The sequence below is a fragment of the Bos javanicus genome, chromosome 4 (assembly GCF_032452875.1).
Source record: "Bos javanicus breed banteng chromosome 4, ARS-OSU_banteng_1.0, whole genome shotgun sequence".
Classification (NCBI taxonomy): Eukaryota; Metazoa; Chordata; class Mammalia; order Artiodactyla; family Bovidae; genus Bos; species Bos javanicus.
Genome location: NC_083871.1, coordinates 26,144,173 through 26,169,084, shown reverse-complemented (window position 1 = coordinate 26,169,084; position 24,912 = coordinate 26,144,173). Strand labels below are relative to the sequence as shown.

The following is a 24,912-nucleotide window of genomic DNA, read 5'->3' as shown; positions in this document are numbered from 1 at the left end:
GACAAAATTCTTCAAATTCCCTTGAAATAGCTGCCAAGCAGAAGTCATTGCTTGTTTCTTCCAGGAATGCCTCTGTAGTAGGTTGACTCAGTTGGGAAGGAAGCGCTTTTACTCTTCCCACTTTCCTCCTTTGTTCCACAGAAAAGACAGATATAATGGCTAGAGCTCATGTACTAAGTGTTAAGGATAGAAACCACAAACACAGGATACCTGGCCCACTGATGATGTCACAGGACCACCATGCTGTATAGCCCTAGACTGCTACCTCTGAAATGTTTTTGAGAGGGAGAGATAGTATTTTTCTGTCACCATTATTTCAGTTTTTTCTATCCTATTCAGCCAAATTTATCTTATCAATCAGCTCAGTTCAGTTCAGTCGCTCAGTCATGTCCAACTCTTTGCAACCCCATGAATCACAGCACGCCAGGCCTCCCTGTCCATCACCAACTCCTGGAGTTCACTCAGACTCACGTCCATCGAGTCGGTGATGCCATCCAGCCATCTCATCCTCTGTTGTCTCCTTCTCCTCTTGCCCCCAATCCCTCCCAGCATCAGAGTCTTTTCCAATGAGTCAACTCTTCACATGAGGTGGCCAAAGTATTGGAGTTTCAGCTTTAGCATCATTCCTTCCAATGAAATCCCAGGGCTGATCTCCTTCAGAATGGACTGGTTGGATCTCCTTGCAGTCCAAGGGACTCTCAAGAGTCTTCTCCAACACCACAGTTCAAAAGCATCAATTCTTCGGCACTCAGCATTCTTCACAGTCCAACTCTCACATCCATATATGACCACTGGAAAAACCATAGCCTTGACTAGATGGACCTTTGTTGGCAAAGTAATGTCTCTGCTTTTGAATATGCTATCTATGTTGGTCGTAACTTTCCTTCCAAGGAGTAAGTGTCTTTTAATTTCATGGCTGCAGTCACCATCTGCAGTGATTTTGGAGCCCCAAAAATAAAATCTGACAGTTTCCACTGTTTCCCCATCTATTTGCCATGAAGTGATGGGACCAGATGCCATGATCTTCGTTTTCTGAATGTTGAGCTTTAAGCCAACTTTTTCACTCTCCTCTTTCACTTTCATCAAGAGGCTTTTTAGTTCCTCTTCACTTTCTGCCATAAGGGTGGTGTCATCTGCATATCTTCTAAAAAGGTTAAAACTAAATAATTATCATAAAGTCTAAACTGCCATGTTAAAATGGCCCTCCATACACATGGGTTCTGTATCCATGGATTCAAGCACTGCAAATCAGACATATTTAGAAAAAACATTCCATAAAGTTCTATGAGGCAAAACTTGAATTTGTCAGGCACTAGCACCCGCTGACACAGACAGTCAAGAATCTGCCTGCAATGCGGAAGACTCCGGTCCAATTTCTGGGTTGAGAAGACCCCTTGGAGAAGGGAGAAGCTACCCACTCCACTATTCTTACCTGGAAAATCCCATGGACAGAGGAGCCTGGAGGTCTACCATCCATGGGGTCACAAAGAGTCAGAACTAACACCTTCCCCTAAACGCTTAGGCTTCCCTGGTGGCTCAGTGGTAAAGAATCTGCCTGCAGTGTAGGAGCTGCAAGAGCTGCAGGTTTGATCCCTGGGTTGGGAATATCCCCTGGAGGAGGGCATGGCAACCCACTGCAGTATTCTTGCCTGGAGAATCCCACTGACAGAAGAGCCTGGCGGGCTATAGTCCATAGGGTCACAAAGAGTTGGACACAACTGAAGCAACTTAACATACACACAACAACTATTTACATATCATTTACATTTCATTAGGCATTGTAACTAATCTAGAGGGGATTTAAAATATACATGAGGATGTGAAAATATCATTTTATGTAAGGTACTTGAGCATTCTCAGATTTTGGTAAGCAAACCAGGGTGGGGAGGGTGGTGGTTGTTCCAGAAACCAATCCCTCACAGATGTCAAGGAACAACTACATTCATGTAATGTATACTTTTCCCACAAAGTTTTCAACATGCATACTTCATCTGTCCTTTTGATCTTTAAAATATACCTCTTAAATTAGCTAAGCCTATCTATTTAACAGGGGCTTCCCTGGTAGCTCAACAGTAAAGAATCTGTCTGCAGTGCACGAGATGTGGGTTTGATCTCTGGGTTGGAAAGAGCCCCTGGAGAAGGAAAAAGCAACCCATTCCAGTGTTCTTGCCTAGAAAATCCCATGGACAGAGGAGCCTGATGGGCTATAGTCCACGGAGTCACAAAGAGTCGGACGTCTTAGTGACTAAATAACAAACAACCCGTTTAACAGATGAAAAAAATGAGACTAAGGAGGTTAAGCCACTTATCCAAGGTTCCCAGCTGGAGAATTAGAGCCTAAATCATCTGAATTTTAGCCCAGAGATGCTTCCAGTACAGTATGCTGCCAACTGTTCAAATAATGTGTCAAAGTTTCAAGAATTACTACACATGCTGCTTAATGAGAATAGATAAAGCTTTAAATACATAAAAGGAAGATGACACCAAAGTTGCTAAGGGCATAAAATGATTTTTTTTAATATTTTTATAAATTCTGAAATCTCTTCCACAACAAAAATACATACAAAATAAGTATTATAGCCACAGAATAAGTTCTTTATATTTTAGTTATTGAGCAAGAGATAAACTTATACAACACAACAATATAGGCTAATTAACTCAGGTGGCATATGTGAAAATAGTCAGGGTTCTAGGTGGATTCTGCTAGTACTTGGTACTGCAGCTGCATAGGGCAACATTATTACTAGCTATGGAGGTATGTGAAGACTTACTGAAAAACTAGGCTGTTATCCAATTGATTAAACATATTTAGGAAAACTATATTGTATAATATTTGATGCATCAGTTTGAAGCACTGAACACCAAACTTACCTGCATTAATACTATAAAATTCATTTGCTGCAGAAGGGTTTCTTCATATAAAAGAAAGAAATTTGCCATAAATAAGCTATCGCTTTATGTAAAATAAATATCACCTTATGTTATATTAACATATTCAATATTGCATGAATCAGTAAATGTAAAACACTGAGTTAAGATGATTTTTTTTTAAACCTGTGTAGAGATAGTTTTTGAAGATGAACTTATATCCCCATTCTCTGGTGACCTCAATGAAAAGAAATTCTACTTTGCTAGCTCCTGAGAGATTTTTGAACATCTAGGCCACCCACTTACTTTATCTCCTGCCTGTGAATTTTCAGACAGGGTCATAATTTTGGCAGGAGGTAAGATAAATGGCAGGCAGAGATGAACAAGTCCATATCACATCAATGTCAATTATTTGCATCAAAGACAACTTTTTTCCTTCAGAAATAAGTACCAATCCCTCTCCACAGCCTTTAAAGTGTCTTTAAGACTCTTCCCCTCTTGGAAAGACTAACCTAGTGAAGAAAAGGAACATTCATTTGTAGGGTCTATCTAGTCTCATCAGTACTGAGACTAAATATCAGATGATTTCTTGGACACAGTTCTCACAGCGTATTTTCAGGGTAAGGCAAGCCTTACCCTGAAACAAGCTTAAGTTTAGATGAATTGGATGTGCTCTGGGAAGATGAATTCCTGACTGTTCTAAGACTTGGCTACTCCTACCTACAGTCCCTGAGCCTGACATCTGCACTTCCTATAATAATAACACATTGAACGTTTCTGGGCTGTCTGGATTTTGTCCTATATTGATGTCCTAATGATGCCTTTTTCGCATGGCTTTGGTATTTTGTTTCATTTGGGCTTTCAAGGAGCCATACAATAGTACACAACCAAAAAAAAATAACTTCTTCTTGCCTATAATATATGAGTAACCTAGACATTTCAGTAATATATACCTAATGCATTTCAAGATACAAGATTTGCTCTTATGTTTTCAAAGAACTGCCAAAGTCTCTCAGCTAAGCATCACTGATCTTCATCTCATTCCCACCTACTGCTCACTCACTCTTTAGATGTAATATTTTCCATCACCTTCTCAAATGTGGTTGATGTTTAAAATAGCAATCATGGATTGCATATATAGTTAAATTTGCTTCCTTATAGAAAAGAAAACTAACTAAATTTTTGGTAGAGAAACATTTATCAGTAGCATCTTCATCCTTAAGTTACATTTTTTTACACAACTAGTCTTGCAGAAACTACTTCTGTCAGTTAAGCCATCCAGGCAGCAAGTAAGAGAAATTTGAAATTGTACCTGTGATAAGACTGTTATCTCAGGAGACCAGAACTAAGTGGGCTCACCATTTAGTCTATTCAGCGAATAAATCCTATCATCAAGGAAACAAATGCTTTACATCAGTTTACTCTTCCACCTTCAACTGTTGGCCTTCGTTCTCAGCACAACAATTACATAAAAAAAAAAAACAGTCCAAAGTCTGAAAGGAAAATGTCTTCTCCTTGGATGCTGGCGGGGGAGGGGCAAGAAAAATCTTCTCCTGATACCTAAGCAAACTACTCCTCATCACCTCATATGTACATTTCTAAACATACACAGAATTACCATATTTTACCAGAAGGAAACAAGACTCATGCTCTATTGCTTCCCAGGAGCCCAGCCTTGCTTGAAGCTCAGGGCCATCTAATACCTGAAGTGGTCAGGAGGTGTAAGTGGGAAAGAATCCACCAACACAGGAGAAGTAAGAAATGCAGGTTTCATCCCTGGTTTGCCTGGAGAATCCCCATGGACCTAGGAGCCTGGCAGGCTACAGTTCATAGGGTCACAAAGAGTTGGACACAACTGAGCAACTTAGCATGCTGCTGCTGCTGCTAAGTCACTTCAGTCATGTCACACAGTCAGTTATTTAAAAAAAGTCATCAATGATTATATGGCCAGGGAATTGTCTCCAGACACTGCTGTTTCACATGTAAAATGATTTACCCTAACGATTTGCCACTCCACAGCCCCACTTTTTTATCTTTAATTCATCCTTTATCTTTTTCCCATAAACATGTTGGGACTTAGCCAGAAATGCCTATGTGCAAAATGACGGTGTCTCTGAAAAGATTTAAATATAAGACTCAAGAAACTCATTAGATTTATTTTTTGGTAATGTGCAGAATTTATGATCAAAGGTAAACTAAGCATATTAAATTTTTTTTAACAATTTGAGCAAAAGTTGATTCCACCTGGGCAGCCCCAAACCAGAACTGGTTAGAAGTGCTCCACTGATGAGAGCTTGGGGAGAGACTTTTAAAGAAAAGAGTTGGAAGCAAAGCAAGGAAATTGTTTGATTGGCTATAACTTAAGCAGTTGCCTTATTTGTAAAAGCCTAATTGGCTGTTTGTAAGTGGCTGTCATGAGACTTTAACCCTTAGGCATTTACAAGCTTAGGTTTTGGTTTGCTTACATATACTACCAAACCATTAAAGCCACCTCAATTGAATGTTGCTGCTTCCCTGGTGGCTCAGACAGTAAAGAATTTGCCTACAATGCAGGAGACCCGGTTCAATCTCTGGTTCAGGAAGATGTCCTGGAGAAGAGAATGGCAACAATACCACAGTATTCTTGCCCAGGAAATCTCAGGGACAGAGGAGCCTGGTGGGCTACAGTCCATGGGGTCACAAAGAGTCAGACATGACTGAGAGACTTTCACTTGTTTAATTTAGTACTGAATGCTGGGTTATTTGGTAAAGAACACAATTAAGATTCAATTTAAAATTTAGGTATGATTCCTTAATTCAGATGGGTGAAATATTTCTCTTTCCAAAGGCTTTGAGCCTTAAAATAGCCACTACACTGTTCTGAAATACAAAGGTGTTCTATGAACTAACATGTTCTGAAATAGTAGTGTTGCCATTAGCCTCAGATACCTGGGATTCAATCAGAAGGAAAACTGACACACTATCACACAATCTAGGGAGAGCCCATGAAATGTGTTCTCAGTGCCGTTAGCAACTCCTTCCTGAAGACATAATGACATGTCACATGCAGAAACTTCATGCACAGAAATGGTCTGATTTCCACCCTTGACAAGGCTTTGAAAACTGCCCAGTTTTCACTGGGAAAAGAAAGGATAAAACTTACTCAACAAATTTGTTATGAGGTCAAATAGAACTGTTCTACTCTTGAGAGATAGGTATGTGGTATATATGGGTGTATATAACAGAAATAAATGTGTATACATTTAAATGCACACACATGCACACACTGTATATGTGTATATTCATATGTACATGCATGCATATACTGTGTATGTATATACATTTATAAGTACACACATGCACATATTGTATATATACATTGCTGCTGCTGCTGCTGCTGCGTCGCTTCAGTCGTGTCTGACTCTGTGCAACCCCAGAGACGGCAGCCCACCAGGCTCCCCCATCCCTGGGATTCTCCAGGCAAGAACACTGGAGTGGGTTGCCATTTCCTCCTCCAACGCATGAAAGTGAAAAGTGAAAGCAAAGTCGTTCAGTCATGTCCGACTCTTTGTGACCCCATGGACTGCAGCCTACCAGGCTCCTCCATCCATGGGATTTTCCAGGCAAGAGTACTGGAGTGGGGTGCCATCGCCTTCTCCGGTATATATATACACATATGTATAAATATATACATATAGAAAGATATATACAAGTATAAAGATATATACACACACCCATACTCTATTCACAAATACACACACTCTCTGAAACCTATAAAATGAAAATTATAGTGTTTATTTAGTTATTTTGCACACTTATAAAAATTATACCTTTATATTTGATTATGATGGTACAGATGGTGATTATCTTTGTGAGGATGCTGAAAAAACAAAGCATGAGTAATATTCATTATGTTAACCACATTTTAAAAATATCCCTTGATTTAAGTCTTTGAGCAGAATGCTTAGTGTTCTTTGCTGTATCTGATTTGGCCTTTGGGGGAGTTACTTCACTGCTATCTTCTTTTAAATTTATTATTTGAATCCTATGATCCAGGGAGGAAAACATTAAGTTGGCTGAAGCATGCTGATTTGCCCTAGAGTCAAACTAGAGACAAAAAGGTCTTGGAGGCCTTAAAAAGGGACAGAAGTTCTGTTTGTTTGGTTTAGAATTTTAAAGCACTTACTTTTACTTTGTTTGCTATGTGTAATTTCTTCTAGCATCACTAATTAAACATGGTATTCAGTAACTCTTAATTTTTAGGAATTACTAGAGAAAAGAATAAATGGGACTGGGTTAAAAAAGCCATCCCATGCAACCTAGAGGGATAGAAGGGGATGGGAGGTGAGAGGAGGTTCAAGAGGGAGGGGACATACGTATATCTATGGCTGATTCATGTTGACATATGCCAGAAACCAACACAACAATGTAAAGAAATTATCCTACAATTAAAAATAAACTAAATTTTAAAAAAGAAAAAATAGAGTTAAAAAAGCGATCTCATGAAATTTTAAAGTATGCTTCCAAAGTTTTGGTTTAAGTTTAAATTCTGTCCTAAATTTTAGAGGAGGGAGGAAGTAAGGTTACAGGCTACTGAAAAATATTTGAATTTTAGGGGCATCAAGGGAAAAAATAAGCAAACCAGTTGCTGCTTATGTAATGAATCCCTTAAAAAATAGATGTGTTTAAACTTAGGAGAACAAACCTATGGTTGCCGGGGGAGGTGGGGGGAGGAACAGTGTACACACTGCAAATGGCAACCCACTCCAGTGTTCTTGGAGAATCCCAGGGACGGGGGAGCCTGGTGGGCTGCCGTCTCTGGGGTCGCACAGAGTCGGACAAGACTGAGCGACTTCACTTTCACATTTCACTTTCATACGTTGGAGAAGGAAATGGCAACCCACTCCAGGGTTCTTGCCTGGAGAATCCCAGGGACGGGGGAGCCTGGTGGGCTGCCATCTCTGGGGTCGCACAGAGTCGGACAAGACTGAAGTGACTTAGCAGCAGTAGCACACACTGCTACATTTAAGTTGGATAACCAACAAGGACCTACTGTGTATAGCACCTGGAACTCTGCTCAATGGTATGTGCCAGTGTGGATGGGAGAGGAGTTTGGGGAAGAATGGATAATGTATATGTATTACGGCCGAGTCCCTTCACTGTTCACCTGAAACTATCACAACATTGTTAGTCCATTTCTATCCCATTACAAAATAAAAAGTTTAAAGCTTGAAAATTTAAAAATAGGTGTGTTTGTAAGGTTTGTAATTTTTTCAGAAACTAGATTTTATTTTTCCCTAAAAATTTCCTGTAAAGTACTATACATTTCCAGTTTAGCCTAAAGCACTATAGAAACAGTACCACTGTAAAAGCTGATCACTGATTTGTTCCGTTCTTGGTATAGGAAAATTCCCCCTGAGCTTTAATACTTGACGGCAATTCTTCTGGCAAGATGGACTGATAATTTGGTTTTTTTTCTAGCAGCAGATGAATGAACAGGATTGCTCCACTTTTCAGAGATGGATACTCCTTGGATGGTGACAGACAGTACCATACCTGTTCCTAACATGAATGGGAAGCATAGTAACTGCAGCTAAAAGAAACAAGACAAGAGAGCTATACAGTGTGATTGCCGAGTTGCAGTGGGGTCACTCCTTTGTTAGGGGTTCGTTACATGAGCCATTGATTAAGTCATTCAAAATTTCCTGAATATCAACCACAAAGGAAACACAGGGCTAGGCTCTGGAGACTCAACTGCAACCAAAAGCAGACATGGTCTTTTCTGTGTAGACACTCAAACAAAATAATTTCCGATGTAGGGCTGGGCAAACAATCTAATAATCACACATAAAAATAAAACTTCAGCTGGGATACATGTTGGGAGAGATCATGCATGGTCCTTTGATAATACATGGTCCTTTGAATAACAGAATAGGAGACTTTGTAGTAAGCTACAGATTTCCCTGATAAATGATTTCTCTTAAAGGGCGTATTAGAGGTAATCACTGCAAGAGTGGAAAGGACTAAGCCAGTAGAAAAGCTTAGTGTGTATAGCACTACTTGGTACTCTGTAACAATCTATATGGAAAAAGGATCTAAGAAACGAGCAGATACATGTATATGTGTAACTGATTCACTTTGTTGTACACTTGAAACTAACATGACATTGTAAATCACTATATTCCAGTAAACATTAATTTTTTAAAAAGATTTATTTTGGTCTTTAGCCTGAGAGCATTTGTGTATGTGTGTGTGTTTCTGTGTAAAAGTCAATCTGAGGGTAGAGCAGCAAAAGGAACAGAAGGGGACAAAAGTTTGAAAGCTACTATGTAACCAAGATGTGCAATGTTGTTTTGTTGAGGTAAGTAGTTCTCAAATTTTAATATGCATCAGTATCACCTGAAGGGTTTAATAAAACACAGATTGCTGGGCCCTATACCCAGAGATGTCAACTCAGTGGGTAGAATGGAGCACAAAAATGTGCATTTCTAACTAGTTGCCAGTTGATGCTAAAACCCACAGGCTGAGGGTCAAACTTTGAAAACCACTATAAATCTTGATGTCCACAACTGGCCTAGGGTGAGAAAGGTGGACAGAGTATTTCCATTCTCTCAGTGCATAAACATGTCTCATGGGTGAAATGAAAATTTTCCTTAGCTAATTAATTTGTATTTGATATTCTGAGGAACAATGAAGTCTAATACAACCTAACATCTTACAATTTCTGACTTGACAGTGATCCTATAAAAAGTTTTTTTACAGGAAGATTAAAGTCATTAACTTTGCCTTCTAATTATAGTCAATACTTCAACATGGGAAAATATTTTATATGAATTGATTTGAATTTGATTATATGAATTGATATTTACCAAATGAGCCATAAAATATATATTTTTAAATTTGAATATGACCCATGTAATCTATACTTTACTGTATTGCTAAGACTATTTTTGGTGAGATACATATTTTATTTTTTTATTTCTAATCTGCTAGAGACCAATATGTGGTTCAGAAGCTGTACCACCTGGACCCACCACACAAGTCTGGAAACATCGAAACTGGCCCAGATTCTGTTCAAGGGAACAAATCCACTGATCATATACTTGGATGCTATTGTGATATCAACTTTCTATAAAAGTTTCTAAATGCACATTTTTAATTTCTGTAATTACGGTGTTATACAGGTAACTTATCATTCATGATCTGACATTGATTCACAGGCCACACTTTAAGTAGCTCAACATTCAGAAAACTAAGATTGTGGCATCCGGTACCATCACATCATAGCAAATAGATGGAGAAACAGTGGAAACAGTGTCAGACTTTATTTTGGGGGGTTCCAAAATCACTGCAGAGGGTGATTGCAACCAAGAAATTAAAAGACGCTTACTCCTTGGAAGGAAAGTTATGATCAACCTAGACAGCATATTGAAAAGCAGAGTCATTACTTTGTCAACAAAGTTCCATCTAGTCAAGACTATGGTTTTTCCAGTGGTCATGTATGGATGAGAGAGTTGGATTATAAAGAAAGTTGAGTGCAGAAGAATTGATGCTTTTGAACGGTGGTGTTGGAGAAGACTCTTGAGAGTCCCTTGGACTGCAAGGAGATCCAACCAGTCCACCCTAAAGGAGATCAGTCCTGGGTGTTCATTGGAAGGACTGATGTTGAAGCTGAAACTTCAGTACTTTGGCCACCTGATGTGAAGAGCTGACTCATTTCAAAAGATCCTGATGTTGGGAAAGATGGGGGGCAGGAGGAGAAGGGGACGACAGAGGATGAGATGGTTAGATGGCATCACCGATTCAATGGACATGAGTTTGGGTAAACTCTGGGAGTTGGTGATGGACAGCCTGGCGTATTGCAGTTCATGGGGTCACAAAGAGTCGGACACAACTGAGCGACTGAACTGAACTAAACCTTACAGGAGATATAAAAGTACAAGTTTTCCTTGAAAATTACTAGTCTAAGGAGATCTTCAAAACGGGCAAAGTTCTGCTGAGCTTAAGTTAGCTTCATGATTGTTTCATTTGTCAAAACCAAAACAGTAGCACAAAATCAGAAATATGACAGATATATCCAGTTTTACTTCATTTTATTTGGCAGAACTTTCAATGAATAAAAGTCATATGATTTCAGTAATTAATTTATGTAACAGTAGCTTTATTCTACCTTAGAAATCTTATAACCTTTAAGATTTTGAATAAAATTTGGTTTATACTTCAGCATTTAGTTCTAGGCAAAACTCCCAATGGATTTCTTGACTATTCTATTATTTTGTTCTATGTGTTCATTATTTGTATTGCTTTAAAAAGTTTGAAAACAGCTATCGAGTTAATGGTGAACTCTGTTTTTTGGTGTTGATTAAGAAACAATATAAACACTCCTGATGTCTGTTGAAGCAGGATGGAAAATTCAGAGGGACACACTTTTCAGTGCTTTACTCTCTAACTGATTAGCTGTCTGAAATGCCTCATCACTGTATCAAGAGTAAGGCCCCAGAAGTTTCTTAAACAAACTATTTTCATTTTTCTACATTTTGGAATCATAGCATTCATTTTAAGGCAGAATTCTTAGATATTTTGGCATAATATAAAAGGAAAATATTTCCACTTTTCATAACTCACAATAATATAGGTCCAAGTACTGCATCTGCTTTACTATAATTTGCTAAGTACAGAAAATCAGAAGCGAGCTCAGCCGTTAATCCCGCTGAAATTTACTGCTGCGTGGACAGAGGAGGTGCACATGCCCAACGTCAGGAAAGCAGCATTATGTAAAGGAAGAAAGCAAGGCAAGGGATCCCATTTGGCAGGTCTCCTGACACCTACAGGACACCGAAGCCAGCCCCTTCAACAGACGGTGGCGAGGCAGAGCACAGGCTCTAGGCACCCTGGCTTCTTAATTTTAAAAAAAAAAAAAAAAAGAAAGAAAATCATTTAAGCCTGGAATGAATCACTCACTTGGTTCTAAAGATTCAGAAGCTGTGCACTGCATTTCAGATTAATCAGCAATTAACTCTCCAGTGGGATATAAAGATATCCTAGTGGTTAAATGGACTTCCCTGGTGGCTCAGACGGTAAAGCGTCTGTCTACAATGTGAGACCTGGGTTCGATCCCTGGGTTGGGAAGATTCCCTGGAGAAGGAAATGGCAACCCACTCCAGTACTCTTGCCTGGAAAATCCCATGGACAGAGGAGATTGGTGCAGGCCACTATCCATGGGGTCGCAAAGAGTCGGGCACGACTGAGCGACTTCACTTAGTGGTTAAATACACAAGCTCTAAGTTTCACTTTCAAGAAGACAAAGTAAATATACATTTTTTCTCTCATTAGTTACAATGGAAACCTTTGGACTTTATACATAAAATAAACATCAAAAGACTCCAAAAGGAGAAAAGAGGGCAGCTTGGCTAGCGACCTCAGGAGTGGCACGCTGGTGAGCTCTCTGAATTTTCTACTGGCCTCATGTGTCCCAGGTTTTCAGTTAAAGAAGCTAGCAATCTGGTAACCTAGCAGGCACAGACAAAACAAACAAAAGCCCCCAAATACTCTTTAGGTAAGAACTACTCTATTCCAGGAGGAGGAGCTAAGATGGTGGAGGATATTCTGAAATGAAGGAAGGCTAAGAGAATATGCTCCCAGCATCTCTAATCTAAAAGAATGGCCGAAGCAAGTCCGTTGAAGAAAAAAATACATACAGTAAGAAAAATTCCTAGAATATCAGGAAGCAAACTTGAACATAATATACAAATATACAGACAAAATACTAAATTACTTTTGATGATTGAAATGCAAAATATAGTACTGTTTCATGCAGCGCCATATGTACATAGAGGAAATATTGAAGATAATTTATACTGAAAATAGAGGAGGGTAAAGGGATATAAAGAAAAGCAAGATTTCAAACTTCTCTGTGGTAAAATGACACCATTAGACTGTGGTAAATTTTACATGTCAATGTAATCATTACATGTTAGAGTAGCCATTTAAAAAGAAAAACAAAAAACTGTGGGGAATTCTGAAAGAGATGGGAATACCAGATCACCTTACCTGCCTCCTGAGATATCTGAATGCAGGTCAAGAAACAACAGTTAGAACCAGACATGGAACAACGGACTGGTTCCAAATTGGGAAAGGAGTACGTCAAAGCTATATATTGTCACCCCGCTTATTTTAAAAATATCTACAAAGTAGCACTGACATATATACACTACAATGTGTAAAAGAGGTAGTGGGGAGTTGGTAAATAACACACAGAGCCCAGCTTGGCCTTCGGTGATAATTTGCGAGGGAGAGGGAAGCTTAAGAGGGAGGGAATATATACCATTATGACTGATTAATGTCATAAAGCCAATACCACACAATATAATATTATAAAGCAATTTCCCTCAAATTAAAAAATAAATTTAAAAAATAAGTTTGTCTAAAATAGTCATTATTTTTCAAAAAAATCTAGTAGTTATTCTCTAATTGAAAGCAACTCTCAAAAATATCAAGACATATATGAATATTAAATTTATCCACATCCTCTATCCTTTCACAAATTAGTGTTCAGCATATCCTGTATTTGAAAACTTGGTTTGCCGAGAACTCTAAAGAATGGGGTTTGAGCCAAGATTAACTACAACTCTAAAAGCCACATATTATAAAACACACACACATGAATTCCAAATTGTTTGCCAAATTTTACTGTTAGCTTCCCACAATATTCTAAAAAATATCAGACAAACAGGCGTCAGTATGATGAATGTTGATGATTCCTTTATTTTTTTCCTATACACAGTGACCCTCTAGAAGCTCTGAGGTCAGCTGAATATGCATAGTCACTTCAATTAACTGAAGTGTTTGTAAATAAATGATATCGTTCCTCCATTAACATGTCTCCATCTTGACCTACAGGAGTGGATTGTATGGATAATCTCAGATGACTAATTTGTCTTTTCTTTAACCCAGTGCAAGGGAGCAAAAAAGTACAGGGAAACACAGACATACTTTTAAAAATACACATATTCAGGCAACATTGCCAAAAGTGAATTTCTGCTGAACTTAAGCCAAGCTTTTCTATGAATTTATATTTTTTGTGATGGAATATAAGGTCCAATAAATAATGACAACAAATATGATTTTGTTTTACAAATTAAAGGATACTTTCACATGCATTATTTCCTTTTACTTTCATAAAAAGCTTATAGCTTAGATATTATTGTTCTCATATTACAAATGGGGAAACTGAGGCTTGGACAGGTAAACTGTCCCAGTCTCACAGATAGGAAATGGCTCACTGGATCTCCAACTCTGGCTCCTGACCCTTGGCCACCAAGACTGAGAATGTGCATGTAAATACATGTGGCAAGAATTCACACATAAACAGAAACATGCTCAGATCACTTTTTAAATGTGACAAGGTTTCTCCAAATTTCAGTTTGCTTTAAATCACTTCTCCAGCTGCTAACACCATGCTGGAGTTTGTACATTTCAGAACAAAGTAAAATAGTACCTATTTATTTAATTAGAGTCTCATCTATCAAATATGCAAACGAAAGTGTTCTTGCTATCTATCAATTCCTTTATGTGTTTCGGCTTGCTTTTTTAAAATTTACTTTTATTGGAGTTAGCTGCTTTTACAATGTGGTATTACTTCCGTGGTGGCTCAGATGGTAAAGAATCTTTGTGTAATGCAGGAGACCCAAGTTTAACCCCTGGTGTGGGAAGACCCCCTGGAGAAGGAAATAGCAACCCACTCCAATATTCTTGCCTGGAAAATCCCATGGACAGAGAAGCCTGAAGGGCTACAGTCCATGGGGTCACAAGGTGTTGGACAGGACTGAGTGATTCAACAGCTCTAGATTCTGACCTATATGCTTTAATATAAGGTATTTGTTTTTCTCTCTCTGACTTACTTCACTCTGTATGACTCTCTCGTGTCTAGGTCCATCCATGTCTCTGCAAATAACCCAATTTCCTTCCTTTTATAGCTGAGTAATATTCCATTGTATATATGTACCACAGCTTCTTTTTCCATTCCTCTCTTGATGAACATTAAGGTTGTTTCCAAAGCCCAGAGATAAACCCATGCACCTGTGGTCACCTAATCTATGACAAAGTGGGCAAGAATACACAAAGGAGAAAAGACAGCCTCTTCAATAAGTGGTGCTGGGGAAACTTGAAAGCTACATGTAAAAGAATGAAATTATAATACTCCCTAATACCAGACACAAAAACGAACTCAAAATGGACTAAAGATCTGAATTTAAGGCCAGATACTATAAAACTCTTAAAGGAAATCACAGGCAGAACACTCTTTGACATAAATAGGAGCAAGATCTTTTTTGACCCACCTCCTAGAGTACTTCCTTGGTGGCTCAAACAGTAAAGAATCCTCCTGTAATGTGGGACACCTGGGTTCAATCCCTGGGTTGGGAAGATCCCCTGGAGCTACCCACTCCAGTATTCTGGGCTGGAGAATTCCATGGACAGAGAAGCCTGGCGGGCTACGGTCCATGGGGTCACAAAGAATCAGACACTACTGAGAGACTTTCACTAGAGTACTTAAAAACAAATGAGACCTAATTAAACTTAAAAACTTTTGAGCAGCAAAGGAAGCCATAAATAAGATATAATGACAATCCTCAGAATGAGAGAAACTATTTGCAAATAAAGCAGATGACAGAGGATTAATCTCCAAAATATACAAGCAGCTCATGTAGCTCAATACAAAAAATTACAACCCAATCAAAAAATGGGCAGATCTAAATAGACATGTTTCCAAAGACATACAGATGGCCAACAAACATATGAAAAGATGCTCAATACCACTAATCATTAGAGAACTGCAAACAAAACTACAATGAGATATCACCTCACACCGGTCAGAAGGACCGTCATTAAAAAATCTACGAACAATAAATGCTGGGGCGGATGTGGAGAAAAGGGAACCCTTTTGTACTGTTGGTGGGAGTGTAAACAGATGCACCCACTACGGAAAACAGTATGGAGGTTCCTTAAAAAACTAAAAATAGAACTATCATACGACCCAGCAATCCCACTGCTGGACATATACTCAGAGAAAACCAGAATATAAAATGTATATACACTCCAACATTCACAGCAGCACTATTTACAATAGCCAAGATATATTTCTTTAAAAGTGAGATAATACCTGTGTAACTAGTTAGAAAGTATATCTATAAATTCTATCAGTTGGTAAAAAAAAAAGTTGATTATAATAATCTCTGAAAACCATTTGTATTCAGTTTATGCAGTATCTGTAATTTTTAAAATAAGAAAATAAGCTAGTCTTATTAAGAGTGATTAACTTTTCATAACTTAAAAAATTTATTTAGGGTGTGGTTTTTATCTTTCACATGATATTAACTCATTGAAATACATATTCAATTTTGCATTGGTTAGACAGCACTAGCTGCTATAGTAGACTTCAAAAAATCTGGGCTCCAAAATCACTACAGATGGTGACTGCAGCCATGAAATTAAAAGACGCTTACTCCTTGGAAGGAAAGTTATGACCAACCTAGATAGCATATTCAAAAGCAGAGACGTTACTTTGCCAACAAAGGTTCGTCTAGTCAAGGCTATGGTTTTTCCTGTGGTCATGTATGGATGTGAGAGTTGGACTGTGAAGAAAGCTGAGCGCCAAAGAATTGATGCTTTTGAACTGTGGTGTTGGAGAAGACTCTTGAGAGTCCCTTGGATTGTAAGGAGATCCAACCTGTCCATTTTGAAGGAGATCAGCCCTGGGATTTCTTTGGAAGGAATGATGCTAAAGCTGAAACTCCAGTACTTTGGCCACCTCATGCGAAGAATTGACTCATTGGAAAAGACTCTGATGCTGGGAGGGGTTGGGGGCAGGAGGAAAAGGGGACGACAGAGGATGAGATGGCTGGATGGCATCACTGACTCGATGGACGTGAGTCTGGTTGAACTCCGGGAGTTGGTTATGGACAGGGAGGCCTGGCGTGCTACGATTCATGGGGTCGCAAAGAGTCGGACACGACTGAGTGACTGATCTGATCTGATAAAAATAAAGTTTATTTTTCAGTTGGACAATAGTCTAACCTGGGTATTCCTGGCATGTTGCTTTCCTCCACATGATGATTATAAGACTCTGGTGACTTCCATCTTATGAGGTCTTCCGTCTCTTGGGGCCTCGTTCTTCAGAGCCTAAGTTAACAGAAAGAGAAGAAAGCTTAGAGAAAACATACCCTTGATTATGTTCTGCTCATGTTACAATGAATAGATCTACTTCCACATCTAATGTAAATGTAAAGGGATCTACAATGTCCAGTTCAGCAACGACTTCCAACCACAACTCTAAATGAAGGCAGGGCAGTCATAAATTTTGGTTGTTGGCTGGCAACTCTGTGTAACCATGAAAAGACATATAATCTGTCCACCTATGTCCAATCACACAAAATTAAAATTTTTATCTCATTTTATGTTGTATGTCTGTAGTCAAGAAATCCAGGAAAATATATTATATTTGGTAGGTGAATGCAATCGGAATTTCATTGTTTATCCAGGGTGCAAAGAAAAAGAAAATCATTTCTTTTCACTCAGAATTTATTTCATTTCTGAAAAATGTAACTACAGAGTTGAACATTTATCAAACCACTCCTGACCTGTGCTGAAAGAATTTAATAAAAAAAGAATGACAAACTTCTTCATAATAACAATTCTAGGTTTGTTTATTTCACAGTATTTTATACCATATAAATATAACTTTCCCCCATGGCTTTGCATTATTGTTTACCTAGTGGAGAAGAGCATAATACCCAATCATTTTTTTCATCTGGAGACAATAACAAATGGTTCTCCTTCATTCAGTTCAGTTCAGTCACTCAGTCGTGTCCGACTCTTTGCAATCCCATGAATCACAGCACGCCAGGCCTCCCTGTCCATCACCAACTCCCGGAGTTTACTCGAGTCGGTGATGCCATCCAGCCATCTCATCCTCTGTCGTCCCCTTCTCCTCCTGCCCCTAATCCCTCCCAGCATCAGGGTCTTTTCTAATGAGTCAACTCTTCGCATGAGGTGGCCAAAGTACTAGAGTTTCAGCTTCAGCATCAGTCCTTCCAATGGACACCCAGGACTGATCTCCTTTAGGATGGACTGGTTGGATCTCCTTGCAGTCCAAGAGACTCTCAAGAGTCTTCTCCAACACCACAGTTCAAAAGCATCAATTCTTCAGCACTCAGCTTTCTTCACAATCCAACTCTCACATCCATACTTGACTACTGGAAAAACCATAGCCTTGACTAGATGGACCTTTGTTGGCAAAGTAATGACTCTGCTTTTGAATATGCTATCTAGGTTGGTCATAACTTTCCTTCCAAGGAGTAAGCATCTTTTAATTTCATGGCTGCAATCACCATCTGCAGTGATTTTGGAGCCCCCAAAAATAAAGTCTGACACTGTTTTCATTGCTTCCCCATCTATTTCCCACGAAGTGATGGTACCAGATGCCATGACCTTCGTTTTCTGAAGCTGAGCTTTAAGCCAACTTTTTCACTCTCCTCTTTCATCAAGAGGCTTTTTAGTTCCTTTTCACTTTCTGCCATAAGGGTGGTGTCATCTGCATATCTGAGGTTACTGAGATTTCTCCTGGAAATCTTGATTCCAGCTTGTGCTTCATCCAGCCCAGAATTTCTCATGATGTACTCTGCATATAAGTTAAATAAGCAGGGTGACAATATACAGCCTTGACGTACTCCTTTTCCTATTTGGAACCAGTCTGTTGTTCCATATCCAGTTCTAACTGTTGCTTTCTGACCTGCATATAGGTTTCTCAAGAGGCAGGTCAGGTGGTCTGGTATTCCCATCTCTTTCAGAATTTTCCAGTTGATTGTGATCCACACAGTCAAACGCTTTGGAATAGTCAATAAAGCAGAAATAGATGTTTTTCTGGGACTCTCTTGCTTTTTCCATGATCCAGTGGATGTTGGCAATTTGATCTTTCGTTCCTCTGCCTTTTCTAAAACCAGCTTGAACATCTGGAAGTTCACGGTTCACGTATTGCTGAAGCCTGGCTTGGAGAATTTTGAGCATTACTTTACTAGCATGTGAGATGAGTGCAATTGTGAAGTGGTCTGAGCATTCTTTGGCATTGCCCTTCTTTGGGATTGGAACTGACCTTTTCCAGTTGAAATTGGAATTGAAAGTTGGGATTGAAAATTGGAAATTGGAATTGAAGTTGGGATTGAAAACTGACCTTTTCCAGTCCTGTGGCCACTGCTGAGTTTTCCAAATTTGCTGGCATATTGAGTGCAGCACTTCCACAGCATCATCCTTCAGGATTTGAAATAGCTCAACTGCAATTCCATCATGTCCACTAGCTTTGTTCATAGTGATGCTTCCTAAAGCCCACTTGACTTCACATTCCAGGATGTCTGGCTCCAGGTGAATGATCACACCATCGTGATTATCTTGGTCGTGAAGCTCTTTTTTGTACAGTTCTTCTGTGTATTCTTGCCACCTCTTAATATCTCCTGCTTCTGTTAGGTCCATACCATATTTGTGGATAATAAAACATACAGCAAGAAGTTCATTAACAACATGATATACTAAATGTCATGGATTAATATGTATTAATTCCACTAATATGAAAATGCATGTGAACATTTTAAAACTTTAAAGTTGCCTATAAATATTGTTTTCATTTTCATCATTATACCTATTGTGGGAGAAGATCTCAGAGTTCATACATCATTTCAGGATGCGCAATATACACTAGAACATAATACACACCACCATCTCTAAGGTGGTGTACACAAATGCTAACACTAGGAAAGTGAGTAAATGCTATTTTTATGAACTTCATACAAAAATCTCTTCGCTTCCAACAGAAGACTTCTAGTAGGATGATTTTAGTACAGACATGCTCTACGAAGTGGAATTGTCATGTGTAAAGTTTCTGGAAACTGAGGCGAGCAGGGAAGATGAAAATGTTTCACAGAGAAGCCCCAGTAATCCCGTCCATGCGGTAAAGTAGCACAGACGGTAGGGGCAGTAAGGGCAAGACAAGGTGCATTTGCAGTTTTGCTACTAAATCCAGATCTCACACTTATTATATGTATGTTGAACTCCATTTACATAGATTATTGCACATCTACCCTTAACATGTTATTTGTCACTTGTGAGAACAAGTTTATGATCCTGACCTCATTTCAGCAGGAGTTTTTACTACTGTCTCTATCATACTCGAACCATTTTAGGTACTCAAATAGCTTATTGTGGAGGGGGGCGGATAAGCACTAGGAAAAGAAAACTTCTCAAGACAGCTCTCAGCTTATCACCTGGCACAGATTCAGAGAATCAGCCAACAGGTTTATTTGAATAAGTGGTTCACGTTCTGCAGTCTTCAGCCGCCCACAAAGAACAGCTGTCTGACTTACCCCATGTCAGATGCGTGCCTATGTGAGCACAGCAGTACCCTCAGTATCATATATGATGTGTCACTGGAGGCAGGCACTCTATGTTCCTTGCTTTGTCTTTTAAAAGCAATGTGCTATGAATCATTAATTCATTGAGATATAAATGCTTCTGTAATTCAATAACCCTATTGTACAAATCTGTTTTTAATTGGTCCCTAAAAAGAAAAGGGAAACATCTTCAAATTCTTTCTTTTTTAAAAGATGGATGTTCCATCTTGGTCACTCTCCATGTCCTTGGACAAGTTACTTCATCACATTCAGCCTTAACTGACTCACAGAAATAATATTCTTTCCTCATGGAGTTGTTGTAAAGATGGAACACGACAATGATTGTGATGTCTCACTTCTACTAAGCATCACATAGTGCGATGGGCATTCTGACTTGAGTTTGAGAGTTGGTTTGGGCATATTCAGGAAAGTGGGAAGGTGGTCCCTCCAGAAGCCTTTTTGCAGTGGGGCTAGGCAACTCCCAGGAGAGTAGTCATCCTGACGGAAAAGGTAGCCCAGAATGATGAGTTTAACAAGAAGCTTCGGCCACCAGTGATGAGAGGTGAATGTGACCATACATGATGCCTCTTCCCTGGATTTGTCTGTTGCTGTATCTGCTGCACTCTCACCGTGGGTGTGTGGAAAGAAAGTAATCAATAGCATCCTGACTCACATCTTAGTGAAGACCCTGGAAGGGAGCTGCTAAGTCACTTCAGTCGTGTCTGACTCTGTGTGACTCCATAGATGTCAGCCCACAAGGCTCCCCCAGCCCTGGGATTCTCCAGGCAAGAACGCTGGAGTGGGTTGCCATTTCCTTCTCCAGTGGAGGAAAGTGAAAAGTGAGAGTGAAGTCACTCAGTCGTGTCTGACTCTTAGTGACCCCATGGACTGCAGCCCACCAGGCTCCTTTGTCCATGGGATTTTCCAAGCAAGAGTACTGGAGTGGGGTGCCATTGCCTTCTCCATGGAAGGAAGCAGCTCTACCTTAACGGCCGTCAGAGAAGCTCTTCCAGCTTAAAGCGGAAGCCTGAGCAGCTACAGAATTTCAAGGGCTCCAGCATCTTAGCTGTCATGGGGGTTGGCAGGTTCTGGTGGACAGACACACGTGCAAGGTGCTGGGTGGGGGTTGGGAGCAGACTAGCTCTTCAGCATGTGTCTGGCAACCCGGGGGTGGGGGAGTTCCCAGAAAAACCAGAGGGACCCTGTCCAGATGGCTGAGCTATCATATCACCAAGTAGGGGCAAGGATAAACAGGTCACACCACTCCTGTGATGGCTTCTGTGACTAGGTGCTGGTCATGCATGGGGAGCAAGTCAAAACATAAAAGCAAATTGTCTGTCACATGATTAGTCAATTTAAAGTTTTCTTTGAACTTATGTTTTGTACTCTCAAAGATAATAACTTTCTGTGAAATAGGATGTGAAATTTTTCAAATGATATTGCCACACAGTTTCTCTTAAAAAATAAAAAAGGATGTGAGAATCCCTCCCAAAACACATGCTGGACACATCATGAGAACTTCTTTTTATGAGCAGAAGTACCTATTCATTCCATTCACTAAATCTGATTCTAGGTTTAAGTTGCTCAGTGACTATGATTTCAATTCAAAATAATAGAATGAACAACCCCTAAAAAAATCATCCAAGGATTTTGAAGGACACTTGAAAATTGAGTTTTCTCATGTTAGTTTTCTGGTTTTGTTTTTCCCTTTTGAGGTGGTGTTGGTATAGAGGAAAATTCATGAGCCCTTGGAATCTGACAATTCCTTGGCCTTCCACTTAACTGGTGGGGACCCTTAGCAAACAGTTTAACCTCATAAAATAAAATGTTACAGGACAATATTAGATAAACATTAGGTATTAGATAAATATTAGACAATATTAGATAAACTGAGTACAGTACAGTACTCCTAATGCTCGGCACACTCAGCAGGCAATGCTAATTATTTTCCACCCTTCCCAATTTCCTGTCTACCTCTCTTCCAAACATACATTTCCATTTCAAGAATCCACAGGCAGGACAGCAAAATGGACTGGAAGTCATTGATTGGGCATCTATTCTACTTCTGAAAATTATGTACATTCTCAGGGCCTCAGTTTCCTTATCTGTAAAATGGATGATAGCATCTTCCACGTAGATTTTTGTGGGAATTAAGTGGATTAAGTCATGTGAAGTCCTTAGAAGCATGGGCTCTAGAATGGAAGCTCCAGGAGAAATTTATGGTTGCTTTTATACCCCCGGAACACAAAGCAGGACCTAGAACATAGTGGGTGCAGAATAAATATTTGAAATAAATGAAAAATGATGGTAACATGCTTGCTTCCCTTGGCCCAACACAAACTCTCCTTTTACAAACTGTGGGACCTGTGTGGATGAATGCAGGGCAGGGATTTAGAGATTGCATCCTAAGTGGAATTCAGGGATTTCCCCTGAGTTCCCCTGACCTGAACTGTATTTCCCATGACCCATGATCTTCTCTCTCCATGAACACACCTGCTCATCCTGTCCAGGGGGCAAGTTTGTGTTAGATGCTTGCGCGCTTCTGTATTTGCCAGCATTTCTCCACTCTGCCTTCTGTCTGGGCACAGAGATGGAAGGCTGCTGAGGGGCAGTGTGCCCCTCCTGTAGTAGGCAGGAGGCACTCAGTAAATGACTCATGGAGTGAATAAGTCACTGTCCGCAGTGCATTGCAAATGAATGTTTTTATTATAATGAGTTCTTTCTTACAGACAAATTCTCAATACTTTCTATCCCATTCACAGTAATGATACAATTTCCAGAGTAAGATTAGGTGCTACTAGAGTGTGGTCACTCCTGATGACTCTCTTTGGTGACTTCTAGCAGATAGAGTTCACTATATGCAACAGTGGGTTATGGATTTGGCAATGCAGTTTCAGTGTAATTGTTGTTCAGTCCCTAAGCCGTGTCCAACTCTTTGAGACACCATAGCTTCCCTGTCCTTCACCATCTCTCTGAGTTCACTCAAACTCATGTCCATCGAGTCAGTGATGCCATCCAACCATCTCATCCTCTGTCGTCCCCTTCTCCTCTTGCCCTCAATCTTTCCCAGCATCAGAGTCTTTTCTAATGAGTCAGCTCTTCTCATCAGGTGGCCAAAGCTTCAGCTTCAGCATCAGTCCTTCCAGTGAATATTCAGGGTTAATATCCTTTAGGATGGACTAGTTTGATCTCCTTGCAGTCCAAGGGACCCTCAAGAGTCTTATCCAACACCATAGTTCAAAAGCATCCATTCCTTGGCACTCAGCCTTCTTTATGGTCCAACTCTCACGTACATACACAACTACTGGAAAAACCATAGGTTTGACTATATGGACCTTGTCGGCAAAGTAATGCCTCTGCTTTTTAATATGCTGTCTAGATTGGTCAGTATAATTAAACTGCTTTGAAAGCAAAACATAAGTTCAATGTGTTTGTATGATTTGACTCCTAACTGTCCCATGAAAATCTGTGAGTCTCTATACGGCCTGAGTTATATTACTATTTCCATATACTTTTAAGTGTGTTCCCTGAATACTTAACTTCAAGCTAACTAAACCATATATTAAAATGGTCCTAAGAAATCCTTCTGGGCATGTATCTGGAGAAAACCATAATTGCAGAGATACATGCACCCAGATATTCACTGCAGCACTATTCACAATAACCAAGACATTACAATAGCAACCTAAATGTCTATTGAGAGGAATGGATAAAAAAGATGTGGTACATATATACAAATGAATACTACTCAGCCATAAAAAGAACAAAATCATGCCATTTGCAGCAACATGGATGGACCTACAGATTATCATACTAAGTGAAATAAGTCAGAGAAAGACAAATATGATATCACTCATATGTGTAATCTAATTAAAAAAATAATACAAACGAACTTATTTCACAAACAGAAACTGACTCACAGATTTTGAAAATAACCTTATGGTTACCAAAGGGGGAACATCAGGGGGAGAGAGAAATTAGACACACCACTGCACATAAAACAGATAAACATGTGTGTGACATACACACACCACTACATATAAAATAGATAAACCAGAAGGACCTACTGTATAGCACAGGGAACTCTATTCAATATTCTTTAATGATCTATATGGGAAAGAATCTGAAAAAGAATGAATACATGTATATGCATAACTGAAATACTTTGTTGTACATCTGAAAGTAACACCACATTGTAAATCTACTCCAATAAAGTTTTCAAAAAAAGAAACCCTCCACACGCTTTGCTGGGAGAAGTCTGATATGGTAAGAGTGAAATTTGCAGGGCATGTGATGTTTTGACTAGGCCAAACCAAAGGAAACCCACTCCTTTCAGCTCCAGAGTGCCCTTCTCCATTTGCTGCTTCACCCTTTGTGATGAGCCATCAAAAAGTTTATTGTGCGAGTCCCTGGAAGTGTCCAGCGGTGTACTGAATGAAAAAAGCCAGATGAGCAGCCAGGAGAAAGTGCAAGTCCAATGCACTACAGACACTTGGAGGTTTGCATGTAACTCCTCTCCCCAGGCAACCATGGGAAGACAATTACCTGAGGATGCAACTCCCTGTTTGAGAATATTTATCATTAGAAAACTGAATTAGCAGCTTTCACTGCCTTGATCCCTTTCACATGA

The 24,912-nt window shown here is 39.5% G+C and overlaps 1 long non-coding RNA gene across 1 annotated transcript in view; it reads right to left on the bottom strand.

Annotated features, from left to right (window-relative positions):
• The window catches only part of LOC133245912 (uncharacterized), a 52,746-nt gene that overhangs the window by 4,193 nt on the left and 23,641 nt on the right, over positions 1 to 24,912 (bottom strand). The window contains exon 2 of the long non-coding RNA XR_009735812.1: positions 16,921 to 17,025. This is a non-coding gene — a long non-coding RNA (uncharacterized LOC133245912). The remainder of the gene's footprint in view (positions 1 to 16,920; positions 17,026 to 24,912) is intronic.